Raw genomic sequence first — 16,055 nt, forward strand, 5'->3', positions numbered from 1 at the left:
CTATGCAAAAAGAAAAGAAAAAAAAGTATTAAAAAAAAATCATATATATCTTTTTGTATCATTCCATTTGGGCTGTGGGGGCGCTTAATGTCTGAAGGAGTCGACTGAAGGCTTCTTGTCCTCTGCTAAAGCATGCAATTGGTCCACTGATGGATACATCTTGATATTTGTCTAGTGTTCATTAGACGGGTGAAATCCTCTTTCAGTGCCTCTGTGCCTGTTTTCTTAGGCAGTTAGCCTCGCTGGTATGCGTGCTATCAGCGTTAGCCACGCTTCTAGGCCTCTTTGCTTTTGGAAAGAATGATAAATATATATATATATTATGTTTTTTTGTTTTGCATTCGACTAAGAGGTTGGCAGTCGACTACGGCTCCTTTCGATCGATTAGTCAACTATTCTACTAATCGGGGTCAGCAGCACTAGTTAATATACATACTGTAGTATACAGGAACAGGAATGTATACTGTATTGAGCTTCAGCTAGTTAACTTTTTTCTGACACATAATTGCATTGTCTTTGTAGGTGACCCCACCCATCTGGTACTCCGAAGAGATTAAAACGAACAAAAACAAGTTATTGCAAATACTATTAGACACTGGGCTGAGTGAGTGAGCATGCATGCATGTACTGTATGCATACTGTATACGGTATGTAAGTTGGTGGTATACATGCATGGTAGTAGTATGTATAATATGTATGTATATGTATATGTATATGTATATGTATATACCCCTCCGCTCTACATCTTCTGGCCGTCTCAGACCCACTCCTATCCGAGGTCCGGGAGGGTCATCAAAGAGAAGCCGCCAATTCTCAGTCCTTGCCCCACAATGGAGGAACGAAGCCACGCTTCTAGACCTCTTTGCTTTTGAAAAGAATGATACAAAAAATATATCTTATTACGCGAACTGATGCACGACAAAACAAAGACAGGACAGACAGGACACACATCCAATCTTTCGCTGTCGACTAAAAACACACTTCTTCAATCAATATCTGAAATAAAAAAAAATTAAATAAAACGAACCTTCTCACTGTTATACTATAATAATAATAATAATAATAATAATAATAATAATAATAATAATAATAATAATAATAATAATAATAATAATAATAATAATAATAATAATAATAATAATAATAATAATAATAATAATAATAATAATAATAATAATAATAATAATAATAATAATAATAATAATAATAATAATAATAATAATAATAATAATAATAATAATAATAATAATAATAATAATAATAATAATAATAAATGATAATAATAATAATAATAATATAATAATAATAACTGTATTTGTATAGCACTTTTCATACAGAAGTTGCCGTTCAAAGTGCTTCACAGCAGTAAAAAAATACAGGCATAAGCAAGCATAAAAAGATAGAGAGGTAGCAAGGTAAGGTAAATCACAGTGTTTCACATTAGGATCTAGCATCCCAATAGGCTCTCTGTTTACAGTTTCATTCAGTAATACAAATAATAAAAATAGAATAGACAGAGTAAAAAAAAAAAAAGTGCGGTTTGATTCAGTTTAAAAATTGGCTAAAAATAATAAGATAGAACGGCAATACAACAGGGTATTTAACATACAACAGAGCAGTGCATCATGCACTCTTCCACGAATTAATTCCTTGCCTATATTACTACATAGTATACTAATATGTCTCTACTACTATACTAATATGTCTCTACTACTATACTAATATGTCTCTACTACTATACTAATATTTCTCTACTACTATACTAATATGTCTCTACTACTATACTAATATGTCTATACTAATACTGTAGCTGTCTACTACTATGCACTCAACACTGCAGCACCCTTCCTTCAACGTCGTGCACATGTACCCTTCCTGCTGACTTGTCGTCACGTTGGATAAAATGTAAATGTAACTGTCATACCAATTCTAAATTATTTGGCGGTTGTTATGTTCAGGCATAATTATGTGCGAGACTATCTGTGTGGCTGTGCGCAGGTTAATAATACAGTTGACGTGGCAGCGTGTCTGTGATTTGGAGATCCGATCTGCCCCCTCGCTGGAGACATTTAAGGCCCGTCTAAAAACCCGCTTTTATTCCCTAGCCTTCAATAAACCGTGATTTTCCCACATCCTAACTCACACACTCCCATGCAATTGTATCCTGCCCCCTCCCCCTTGTATTTCTTCTTGTGCTCTTCTGTCCCCTGTGTGCTATATTGTACGTTGTGCTCCCCTATCCCTGTGTTGGCCTACTGTTGTCCTATTCTCTGAATGTACTGTCTTGTCCTGCTGTGCCTTTTTGTATTTTTGTATTTTATATTATGACATTTTATGCTTTAATTGTACAGCACTTTGGTTGGCTATTGAGTTCTTATACGTGCTTTATAAATAAATGACTTTACTTGACTTGCAGCCTGGTGGCAGCGTGGTGGCAGAGTGTCTGTGAGGGCAGCCTGGTGGCAGAGTGTCTGTGAGGGCAGCCTGGTGGCAGAGTGTCTGTGAGGGCAGCGTGGTGGCAGAGTGTCTGTGAGGGCAGCCTGGTGGCAGAGTGTCTGTGAGGGCAGCCTGGTGGCAGAGTGTCTGTGAGGGCAGCCTGGTGGCAGAGTGTCTGTGAGGGCAGCCTGGTGGCAGAGTGTCTGTGAGGGCAGCCTGGTGGCAGAGTGTCTGTGAGGGCAGCCTGGTGGCAGAGTGTCTGTGAGGGCAGCCTGGTGGCAGAGTGTCTGTGAGGGCAGCCTGGTGGCAGAGTGTCTGTGAGGGCAGCCTGGTGGCAGAGTGTCTGTGAGGGCAGCCTGGTGCCAGACACCATGGGACCGCCTGGGACTGTCTGGGACCGCCTGGGACCGTCTGGGACCGCCCAAATACAACTGTGAATGGATTCTGTGATCGTTTATTGGAATCAGAATATGCTTTATTGTCACATCACGATTCTGTTACAGCGCAAAGGAGTGATATTCTTTGTTCTTGGGTCTTTGGCCTCGCAGCAGTCTAGACATAAGTAGTACAAACAGAAGCAATACAATAGTGTAAAGATACATTTAAAAATTTGCAGCACAGCAATGATAGCACAATTCATTTGTATTCATTCACAATACAATAGTCACTGTAATGTAATAATTACAGTAATGTATCTGTACCTATTTGACAAATAAAACAAAACTCGAAACGTGAACAAGTCTGGTGCACTAGTGTTCTATGGGTGATTTCAATACAATTCTGAAAGATTCCATTTCCATTTTAAATTGTTATGGTCATATAAATATTTATACATTCATGTGACATTACTGCAGCATGCATATTCTGACAGTTACAGTGTTGATGTTACACATCATGTATTATTACACACGTACACCAGACAAACCAACAATAGGAAGAAAGAATGTCTCGGACAAATCGGCAAGTCAAAAAGCAGGTATGTAGGCCTATATACAATAAACAATTTACTGCGGTATGTGCATTAAAACAAGTACAACTAAGTATAGTAAATACAAATAAAAAAAAAATGTTGAGTCCAGTGATGATTTGTATTGTAAAAGCTCAGATCCAGACGTGAGATCATAGCTCTGTGGTCTACAAGCTGCTTGTAAATACACCAGTCATTGATGGAGAACTCTGGGCTTTTAGTTGATGTGAGTCACAGGACGTGTGATGGAGAGAGAGTACCTGCTGGCATCCCACCAGGCCCCGCGTCGCCCCGGGTTACTGTGGAGGAGGGGGATCCTTCATGAACACTTTAATGCGTAATACAGTTTACCCGCCCTTAGGGTCGCACGATATACACCGATACCGGAAAGGTATCGCAGTACCCAGCCATTAAAAACAGTTGAATACTCCATTTTATTAGTATCGATACTTTTACAATATCTTGGAGCTGCTCATAGCGGAGTCTGGGTAGAGTCTCTCTCTCTCTCTCTCTTTCTCTCTCTCTCTCTCTCTCTCTCTCTCTCTCTCTCTCTCTCTCTCTCTCTCTCTCTCTCTCTCTCTCTCTCTCTCTCTATCTCTCTCTCACTCTCTCTCTTTCTAGCTCCCCCTCTCTCTCTCTCTCTCTCTCTCTCTCTCTCTCTCTCTCTCTCTCTCTCTCTCTCTCTCTCTCTCTCTCTCTCTCTCTCTCTCTCTCTCTCTCTCTCTCTCTCTCTCTCTCTCTCTCTCTCTCTCTCTCTCTCTCTCTCTCTCTCTCTCTCTCTCTCTCTCTCTCTCTCTCTCTCTCTCTCTCTCAATCTCAATCTCAATCTCTCTCTCTCTCTCTCTCTCTCTCTCTCTCTCTCTCTCTCTCTCTCTCTCTCTCTCTCTCTCTCTCTATCTCTCTCTACAGCAGCCTTTAGTCACAGCGACTGTGTGTTTACCTTCCTGTCTCCTCTCTCCTCCTGTCGTCCTCAGGGCCACTAGAACCTGGGCAATTAACTTAATGCTGGCCGGGTGTCATAAGGTTGTAGATATTTCAAGAGTGGAGCAATTTACCGCCTGGAAAAAGAGGAAAGAGCTTGCATAAAACATCCCCCCGCGCGTCCAGATTTATTACGCTTTTAGTCGTGTTATATATGTGATACAATTAGCGGGAGGTGCCAATAGCGCTCGGCGCTCAAGGACGCTGTGATCGCCGGGCCATCTGTCATTAATTGCATTGTCCCCGTTATGGAGCAGGCGGTGGGGGCGGAGGGCGGGGCCTGGAGGGGGGGGGGGGGGGGGTTGGGGTAGGGGGGGTGGGTGCTCCATAACACCACACCACGTGCACGAGTCACACGACCCCTGTGACTGAAGAGAAAGACGGTCCAGATTATAGGACAGCAGGTGAACTTTCACTCCCCAAAAAAAAAACTATATATATATATTAGGCCTGTCACCGACTAAGGATTTGTATAGTCGACTTTGATTGGCCTACCCCTGAATAGGGGTGTAAAGGTACACGTACCATACTGAACGGCTGTGTAGTGTACCGAACTAATACAACGGTATGTTTTTTTCACAATGTAATATTAATATTTGTTCTTTTCTTTACAAGTCGATTATTAATTTCAATATAGAATATTCGTTGACAGCCCTACAAGTACAATTAGTTACAGCAAACTACATCACCCCTGAGTGGAACATGGAAAGCCAAACTTTCCCCCACTGTACCGAAAACCCTTACCGAACCATGACTTCAAAACCAAGGTACGTACCGAACCATGGTTTTTGTGTACCGTTACTGTCAGGATCTGAACTTTTTGGACATCTATCCTCTGGCACCATCGTGTGCTCATCGGCGGTACTACGCCGTTTTGGACAATCTGTTGTTGTCCTCATGTGTTTTCATTCTATCACAATGTTTAATCCCTGCCTGGCTGCCTATTATTATGTGTCTCTATTATCCCTGCCTGTTAGTCTAGTGTCCTTGTCTTGTTGTATTATTTCTGTCCCTGTAATATTGCTCTAGTCCTCTCCTCTTGTATTCATTGTGTTAGTATTCATGTGTCCTGCCTGTCAGCCGCCAGCTTATCAATTATAATTAGTCCTGCATATATTCATGCCGCCCCTGTCTTCCAGTGTTGTGTCATTGTTTGTTGTTAGGTCATCCCGTCAGTACCCTTCCGTGCTGTGTGTATCTCCTGTTGTCAGTACCTCCCCGTGCTGTTCTGCCTACCTTTGTTTTCCCCTGTAAACGTGTGCCTGTTTGGCTGTGCTCAGTAAACTTATTATCGGAACGTTGACTCGTTGCCTCGTCTCTCTCACTCCACCTTGTCCTGCGATTGAATCCTACACCCCTCCTGAACTCCAAATCCTCACAGTTACACCCCTACCGCTGAATGCAAGAAAAATATATATTTTTTTATCATTCCATTTGGGCTGTGGGGGTGCTTATGTCTGAAGAAGTCGACTGAAGGCTTCTTGTTGTTCTTTCAGTGCCTCTGTGCCCGTTTTCTTAGGCAGTTAGCCTCACTGGTATGCACGCCATTAGCGTTAGCCACGCTTCTAGACCTCTTTGCTTTTGAAAAGAATGATACAAAAAATATATATTATTACGCGAACTGATGCACGACAAAACAAAGAGCAGAAAAAACGGAATACTAAACACTTACTAAGACTCAATACAGACATCAGGGCAAGGAAGATGACCGCAGACACGACAGGTACGGGAACACAGAGGAATGACGCCACAAAGGAGTGAGGACAGACCCACACTTAAATACACAACTAATTATAATTGACAACACCTGGCACAGCCAGTCCAAAACACAGAAACAATTAAACACCAAACTAGACACAAAAGCAATATCCCAACAACACCCAAAGCAATATCACAAACAACAACCAGACAGGAGGACGACATTTAAACAAGGGAATGAAAAGCCCAGGACAACATACATAAATAAATTAACTCTATTACTTTTATGAAACACAAAATGGTGGCCTGCACCATCTGGCGGTGCCCGCCAGATGGCGCCATGAGACCAATTGTAGGAGGTAGGAGACCACTGTTCACCTTGTGACCAAAGTTCCCATTGTCCTCCCTGGAACCGTTACAAGTCGGGGTCAGCCCTAATATCTACATATATATTTTGGACAAGTACTTACTCCGGTTTCACTGGAACTGTATTACTAGGGGAGCAGCTGTGTTGATACGGCAACAGCTTGGACTCATGTTAATTTCCTGTCAGTTATTGATCTTAATAAACAAAGCGACAGGAAGTTAAAAAAGAATTACGCTGCTGGCCAGTATGACTTGTCTTTATACCTGTATCACTGTACATATTAATACTACAATTCTGTGCATACATCTGCTTAGCACTATTACTCAGTAGTACTAATTTATATATTTTATACCCAGTTTAATCACCTGTACATTGTATATTACTGTTGCATTTTACTGTTACATTTGCCAAACGTATTTCCGTTGTACTGTACTTGTGCTGTATGATGACAATACATTTTAATCAAATCTAAAGGTATTTGACAAGAGGGCTGATCCCTACGATAAAGGGAGAGAATAAGACGGAGAAGTTGTTTGTTTTGAGAATTTCTCGCTCACCCATCAAAATGAATTACGCAGTTGGCCATTTTGGATGAATTATTACCGATACACACATTACAAAAACCTTTGTAAAACACACATTTTCGGTGGGATTGTTATAAACTTTGGACCTGTACTACATAAGACTTCAGGCTATGGAACTGTTGTGTTTTTCAGCTCCTACCTCTCAGCTGGAACTCAAAAACAGGCATCTGTTTGCAAGTAAACAAAGACGTGCGAAAATCACTCAGAGTGATTCTTCCTGTTGTGGAAGAAAGTTGAGAATGTTTCCTTTCAAAAGAGACCGGTCTCATGCATGTGCTATAAGTGGTTCAAGAATAAATCGCAAATTACTTTGGGTATGCAATCGTCAGGCGTGTAATGCAAAACTAGCCCCATTCTTGCCCGGGGTACAACATCCGGAATGTCAATTTCAATGTTGTAACCTAGTTTACCCTCTTTGGTTGTACATTATCATAAAAAAAAAAAAAAAAAAAAAAACACAAAACCCTTTCATTGAGAAGACCTGCAAAATTCTGAGTTAAAAATGTGATAAAACCTTTCCAAGACACAAATGTTGCAAAGCTGTTCCTCAGGAAAAAGAAAAGAGCCTTGTGTTTCTTTTACCGACATAAGCAATTTTCACTACCCGGTCCGTTCATTCTGGAGGCTCCCCAGGGCTCTGCTGAGGGAAGCAGCAGCACCACGTCTCGTTCAGGCGGGTCTCTGGTGGACCATCCTGACCCTCAGAACACAACGCACCACAGGGCTGTGTGGAGGAACGCAGGCGAGCCCTGCGCTCTCTGAAGAGTCGTCCCATTAGGTCCTCATCAACTCACCGGGCCGCGGTTCCTTCATTAAGGAGCAAATGTGCGTAAAACTGCAGAGGGTAGCAATGGTTTGCAGAGCGAAGGCCCTTAGAGTCCCATAATAATGTTATCTGGGAGTGTGTGTGTGTGTGTGTGTGTGTGTGTGTGTGTGTGTGTGTGTGTGTGTGTGTGTGTGTGTGTGTGTGTGTGTGTGTGTGTGTGTGTGTGTGTGTGTGTGTGTGTGTGTGTGTGTGTGTGTGTGTGTGTGTGTGCGTGCGTGTGTGTGTGTGTGTGTGCATGCATGTGTGTGGTGCTAGAGTTGTTTACACACACCTGCAACTGTCACCCAGCCTTTTAACTGTCATTTGTTTGTTCTGCTTCATGTATTACATACCGTGTTTTTTTATTTGGCTGTTTGTCTGGTGTGTGTTTTAATGATTTCCCGTACCTCTGTTCTTGTCCCCTTTCCCTGTTACCCTTCGAGAGGTCCTTTTGTCGTCATTTCATTTAATTTCAACCCTTTATTTCAACCCGTGAGCCACTGAGGTTACCCTCATATAGAGACGACAACTTTACAAAACTGTTTATCAGCAATCTCATACAGACACTGTGGTAACATTGACTGTGTATTTCATAACTAATATGTGTGTATAAATTAGAAAACCAAAATGCAAGAAGCCTGGTGTTGCTGAAGCGGAGTGTGACATGCTGGGAGAGGTTTCAGACAACCCCCACTCTAAACAAATGTACTCAACTGTTTGGAACAGAAGGAAACAGCCACTCAACCCCCACTCGTGACTGAGGACTGTATGTAAATGTAGCCACACCTAACAGATTACAGGCAGAGAAACAGAGGTCTGATTACAGACCTAAACTGTTTCTGAGAATAGCTTAAGCTTCATGGAAATGGTCATAAACAAGATCATATTAATTAAACCATATTCGATAAAAGGTATTTGAATGCCATTTAGAAATGTCAAACTAATTATGAAGATAATAGTGTCATTTCACTCCTGGTGTAAACCATATAGAAAATAAGGCTTAATTACCAAAGCTTAGTCTGGTAAAATACGTATCAAGTTATCTATTAATCAACTGTTTAGTATCAAAATGTAAGCAAAAGAGTAAAACTGTGATAATACTGGAAGAGTGTAATTCATAATACACTAGAGATACTTGGTAAAATGTTTAAATAGGAGATGCCTCTGTGGAAGAATGCTACAGCCCAAAGGAGGGGGGGCACATGAAGACTCCCCCCTATGTTGATACTGGAAGAACACACGACAAAAAGAAGACATCGGGGGCAGACAGCCCCCCACAGAAGATCACCTGATTGGACCCAAGAACAGAACGCCTGTTTTTAGAATAACTGATTGGCTATCAGTCAGGTCAACTTGTGACATCAGTTTTGAGTATATAACAGAGAACGGAGTGTTAGAGAGACAGGGCAGACACCCCCACCAGGGGGTTCTGCGTCTCTCACTAACGCCCATCCAGAGACCACAGACTGCTGATTACATGTGAGTAAATCATGGGAAAAACCATTGTTGTTTAAGTTTAGTGTAATCCTTAATATCTGAAACCAGGTTTACTCATGTGTAATGCTCAGTAAGATTCTCTATTTCATTGATGTTAAACATGACTACTGTTTTATGTACAGACTGGGTTTGATGTGCAAACCTTATTAATCCTTTGTACAACATGTTTTGATGTACTATGAAATAATCCTTGTATGTAAACAACAACATTCTAATTCACTCTGAGCCCTTTGGCAAAATAAACGCTTGGAGTTGAACTATAGTTCCTTTTGTCTGGCCTGCACAGTTTATTTCTCCACTCAGTAGAGAAAGACCATTCTATCAATTATGATCTTCTTCCTTTCCAGATAGCAACCCTCATTGTACTGTAAATAACCTTAGATATTGATTAGAATATACGACAACACAATTGTAAATAATAATTAGTTCTTAACCTCTTTAGCCCGATGATAGCAGATGATATCACGTCATACATATACATTTATGTCTACAGACTGTATGGATTGATGTTGCATTTTTTTTCAAATGTAGAAAAGAGTAAAGACCCGTTCCCTCCGGTCCTCCTCCACTGCGTCCCTCACTGTCCCGACATCCAAACTCAAAAACGTTTGTTTCTTTGTTTTTGTTTCTTAGTTTTTGTTTCTTTGTTTTGACTTTGTTCCTAACTACTGTCAGTGACTTTGGGTCATTGAGAAGCGCTATATAAATAAAATGAATTATTATTATCCTGTCAAAACAGCAGTCATAGTGTATATTTTCAACAATACGTTTGTTTACCAATTTGTTAAAGTGTTATTAATGAAATATCAGTTTAGGAATTGTATTCATAAGATAGCGATCATTATGCTGAAGGACACTCAGTTATTTCAATGATCGTCGGAATTTCGAAACGTGAACTGAACCGAACAAAACTGAACGTGCTAAGGGACCTTGTAGAAGTGGAGCAATCTTAAAGGGGAGATGAAGCGTTAAACAATATGAGCCTAGTTTGTTTGTTGTGTACCTTGGGTAAGACATGGTCCTATAATCAAATGTGAAATCCTGCTTATTTGTCTGAAAACTCAAATGTAATTTCCCCGTTTTTGCCATGGGCGCCGCCGTTTTAGATTTAGCTGGATGGTGACGTCACGGTGATGGTTTGGGCTGGGTCCCGGTTTACAGTGCTGGTTAGATAGCTACGTAAATATGGAGTGTCGTGAAAGTCAGCCAGCAAATTGTCAACCAAATGTAACGTTACCCACAGAAAAAATATATTATATAATTACACTTGTAGTTGTATTATCTGCAAAACATCCCCCCCCCCCCTACAGTCTGAGTCAGAGCGATAGTTCAACTTGACTAACAGGGTGAAGTAGGTATCAGTTTCCTTTTTTTCCTCCCTCAATAATATTATGTTATTTATGTACGTTATCATTATGTAAACAAATGCACATATGGATTGTTTGCTGCAATGTTTCTGAATGAATTGAAGCATTAATAAATAAGCAGATAATTAAATTAGATGTCCATAACATTTGTGTTTTTAATTAGCATAGCCTAAATAAATATGAATTCAAGAAGTTAAATACTGAATTAACGACACATTTATTAACAGGCTGAAAGTTAAAACGAATAAAAAACAATTAGCCTATTTAATAGGCAAAACACTGTGCGTAAAATATAGGCTAAGCGAAAACAGGCTAAACTTCGTTTTGGCTTCTTGAGTTCACATCTCCCCAGTTTGCAGTGGTGCATCTGCGGGCCAATGTTCCGAGACATATTACACTTTATTTGTTAGGCTACCCGAATACACCAGCCCCAAATGGTGGATTCAAACAGCCCAACAATTATACAAATATATAAATATGTCTCGGAACATTGGCTGTTGCGTTGTTGCAAACCGGGGAGGTGTGAACTAAAGAACTTCCGGGTCGCTCCTCACGGCGCCGTGATGAGGTGACATCATCTGTTTGCGTACGTATGTAGGCGACTTGTAGTCCATTTCCAGGGTTTTTTCAACGCCAGTTTATAGTCAACCGTTGAAACTACACGCTACTTTTGATTTTGTGTTGATAAACCAATAAATAACTGAACCAGGATAATTTCAATTCGATGGTAAATAAACGTTTACGCATGCGTAAAATTTATCCGATTTTATTTTCCAGGCGTTGTATTTTTATCTATATCTCCGTCATTCTTTATGCTACAGTCACACGGAAAACACTGGGCGGTAGTGCCAAGAGAGGCGGAAGTTCACTGCCGAAAAGGAGAGTAGAAGAAGAAGAAAAAACGACAGGAAACTTGTTCACCAGATAATTTCTACCGAACACAACCTATTTGTTCACAGCAGCAACTAGCAACACGTTTTTTGGAGTTTTTTGGAGGATTTTTACACTGCATTAGCAGCAGCAGCGTTTAGGAGTGTTTTTGGAGTTTTTTGAAGTTTTTTCAATCAGTATTTTTGTATTTTTGCTACCATGAGGCAGGTGCGTTCTGTGCCCCAATGGGACGACATGTATCATGGCAGGGGACGAACACATGGCAGAGTACCTAGGGGAGACCTCTGCATCTGAAATTGAATCTGATGATTCCGATTATGAAGATCCATCAAACGTAGTCAACGACAGCGAGAGGTAAGACATTTATGTATTGCTTTTGTTGCTTGAAAACAACAACAGTGCCATCACACTTAGTGTAGTGTATGTAGTGTAGACCTATATGTACTGTAGGTACTATAGGTACTGTATGTAGTGTAGGTACTATATGTAGTGTATGTACTGTAGGTACTGTATGTACCATATGTAGTGTAGGTACTGTATGTAGTCTATGTACTGTAGGTACTGTATGTACCATATGTAGTGTATAGATACTGTATGTAGTGTATACTGTAGGTACTGTATGCAGTGTATGTAGTGTATGTACTGTAGGTACTGTATGTAGTGTAGGTAATGTATGTAGTGTAGGTACTGTAGGTACTGTATGTAGTGTATGTAGTGTATGTGTAGGTACTATATGTAGTGTAGGTACTATATGTAGTGTAGGTACTATATGTACACCTTTGGGGTGTACTGTAACTGTTCAAAACGTTGAAAATAACTACCCTTACTGTACTCTACTGTATGTGTGCTGTGCTGTATAAGATAAGAGATTCCTTGTTGAATGTTGAAAATAATGTTTAGACCCCCATGTAGTATACACACCAAAGGAGCTCTTCATGCTCTATTTCACAATGGATAGCGTGAATACTGTGTATCAACACAAATAAGAATGCAGCAAAGAACCAGGCAAGTTTCAAGTTTCTTTATTAGTTGTCATACAAAAATACAGAATACTTTTATATGAAATGCTTTTTCCTGTAAATAATTACTAACTGAGTTACAATACAATATACAGGCAAAGGGGCAGAAGACCAAGTGGGTGGGTATCGTCCCTGACGAGATGTACAAATTCCTCTGCCTGCTGCTGTATACCTCACTCGTCCCACTGGCATGTCTCCAGGACTACTGGAGACAGAAACACGTTTTGTCTGTGCCGTTGCCTGTGATGGTAATGTTCCGGGACAGATTCAGGTATAATATATAGTCCTGTACATCGTGTCCCATATGTTATTTATGTTTATAGTGTCCCATGTTACTTTGTGTTAGATTATATTAGATCTTTTTTTATATGACTTATATGACTTTGCCTTTTGACTTTGACTTCAGGTCCATCTTGTGGAACCTCCACATGAGCGATCCCGAGGAGGATGCCAGGAACGACGCCAGGAAGGGAACAAAAGACCATGACAAGCTGGCCCGTCTCAAGCCGATCATGCTGTCCATCCGTGAGGCCTGCAAGGTGCACTACCACCCTAAAAAGAACCTGGCAGTCGACGAGAGGATGGTGGCCACGAAAGCGAAGACTGGCATGACCCAGTACATGAGGGACATGCCGACCAAAAGGGGGGTCAAGCTCTTTGTTCTCGCTGACTCCGACAACGGCTACACTGTAAATTTTAATATTTACATCGGGAAGGCACACGTGCCGACCAGCGAACACGGGATCGCCTACGATGCCGTCATGGACCTCATTGAGCCAGCATGGCTTGGGACTGGTTACCACATTTATGTGGATAATTTTTACACCAGTCCCAAGCTGTTCCTGGATTTGCTGGCCATAAAGCTGGGAGCCTGTGGCACATACCGGTAGAACAGGAGAGGGTGTCCCAAGGGGAGAGAGAATGCCCGCCAAAGAAGGCCGCGAGAGGCGACATTCGTTGGATCAGAGACGAGTCCCTGGTCTTCATAAAGTGGAAGGACTCAAAGGAGGTATGTACTCGTATATTTGTATCAATTTGTTTTGTTATTCTTATTTGTGACTCTGTTCTGTCTAAATGTCTACTGTGAGCGATTTGTAGTGTCAAATTTCCCTTGGAATGATTCATTTATATTCTATTCTATCTAGGTGTCTGTGTGCTCCACCATCCACCCAGCGATCACACCTACTGGTCAGAAGGTCAAGAGGAGGGTCAAGGCGGCCGATGGGACCTGGTCGTTTGTCTGGGTTCCGTGCCCTACTCCCGTCATCGAGTACAACAAGCACATGGGCGGAGTCGACCTATCCAACCAGCTGCTGCAGTATTACTCGACCCACCGGAGAACTGCCCGGTAGTATTGCACCATTTTCTTTCATCTTGTTGACATGGCGACCACCAACGCCTACATCCTCAACTGCGAGATTTCTGAGGCGAAGCAGGAAAAGCCTCTCTCACACAAGGAGTTCCTGTCGGTGATGCTGGCCCAGCTGTGTGGAGAGGACAGCACAGGAGTTCCTGTTGACAGGAGGGCAAACCATCTTCCTGTTCCCATCGCCGCTCCCGCAGCAGACAAGAGCCAGAAAGCCACCGCTGTCCGTAAGACCTACGTACAGTGCACCAAGGTGGGAAAAAGGAATCTCACGGCATGGAAATGCAAGTGCTGTGATGTCGCCCTCTGTCTCATTATAGACAGAAACTGTTTTGAAGAGTGGCACAGTTGAGCAGTGTCTCTCACACACATACACACACACACACACACACACACACACACACACACACACACACACACACACACACACACACACACACACACACACACACACACACACACACACACACACACACACACACACACACACACACACACACACACACACACACACACATGTAGTAATATTTGATAAATCATAGATCCTAAACGTACTGGAAAATTTTCCTAATAGAAAAGGTTCTAAGTAAGCATAAGGATTGGTCATAAAATATGTCTTTCAGTCATGAACCACAGAATGTTGTTTTGATTTTTTAGGACCCGAGTGTGGGATGCCGTATGTATATTATCCAAGTATGATTTAAAATGTTTTAATTTTTATCCAGGTAGTAGTAAGCAGACGTTAGGATCTATGTTTAACATATTATACTAGCTAATTAAGGATAGTTAATCTCTATCCGATTGTGGACTGTAGTAATATTTGATAAATCATTGATCCTAAACATACTGGAAAATGTTCCTAATAGAAAAGGTTCTAAGTAAGCATAAGGATTGGTCATAAAATATGTATTTCAGTCATGAACCACAGGGGGCCAGGCCCTGAGGCTACATTGTAATAAAATAGAACAGATGGTTGTCCCTAGGTTAAGGAACTTTGTAAATAATCATAAGTCATTTAATTAGAACATACTACTGGATTTGTGTGCAAAATGAATGCTTTATACTTTTAGTCTTAAACAATAAGTGGTTAATAGGTTGACACTCTGATTAACCTATAGTGATTTAGCTCAGAGATTGTGTGTGCTTGTAGAGACTTGGGCGCTCAACAGTAAGTAGATTTGCATACAACTGTTGGAATGTGAAGAGATAACAGGTTTCCTTACACAGACTCTTGTGTATACAGGATGTGGGCCTAGCAGCTAAAACAATAGCATGGCCACATCACATGAAGTCGTTATCTCCTGCCCCAAGGCCTAACAGGCAGCCCAAACTGGTCTGATTACGACATGTGGAGACAACTGCGGTAGGAGGGACTAAGAGTCACTATCTCAGTAACTCAAGTAAACTGTCAAATGTCTGTTTCTATACTTAGATTAGCTTAAAATGAACTGCAAATGATCCTGTTATATTGTGGTAACAATTCTGAATATAAGGATATGAAAAATGCCATGTTTATGAATAAGAATCACAGAGTGTGAAATTAAGCCACTTATTAAACTACATTGGAAAACACAAAGTGCTGAATAATAACTGTATAAAATAGATATGGATTTAAGTTAACAGAAGATGATTAGAATACTATAGAAGTGGGCTTAATGGTTAAACTACTGTGATTCTCATTTAGCATCAAGAGAAACTATTCAAAAATGATATCTCTGTGTGTATGAAATCAATCTCAATTCGAATATATATATCTTGGGGTTAATAACCAAAGTATTAAGTTAGTTTAGACGGAATCTAGTTCTCTGATCTGAAACACAGTAGAGAGGGTTGGCTTACTGAGGACAACCTTCTATTTCAAATTCAAACTTAGAGAGGCTGTGATTGGAGGAAAACATCTGCTGGACGTCACTCCGGTGACATCACGCAGACACTCCCGGCTTTTGATAAAAGGGGGGGTGTTGTGACTGTGGGAACACTCTGAAACGGAACAACACAGGAAGACACCCACCTTCACACAGAGGACGGCGCGACCAGAGGATAACAAGGAGAACCAGCTTTTGGAACGAGAACAGAA

Source organism: Notolepis coatsorum (assembly GCF_963971535.1).
Source record: "Notolepis coatsorum genome assembly, chromosome: 4".
NCBI classification, from domain to species: Eukaryota; Metazoa; Chordata; class Actinopteri; order Aulopiformes; family Paralepididae; genus Notolepis; species Notolepis coatsorum.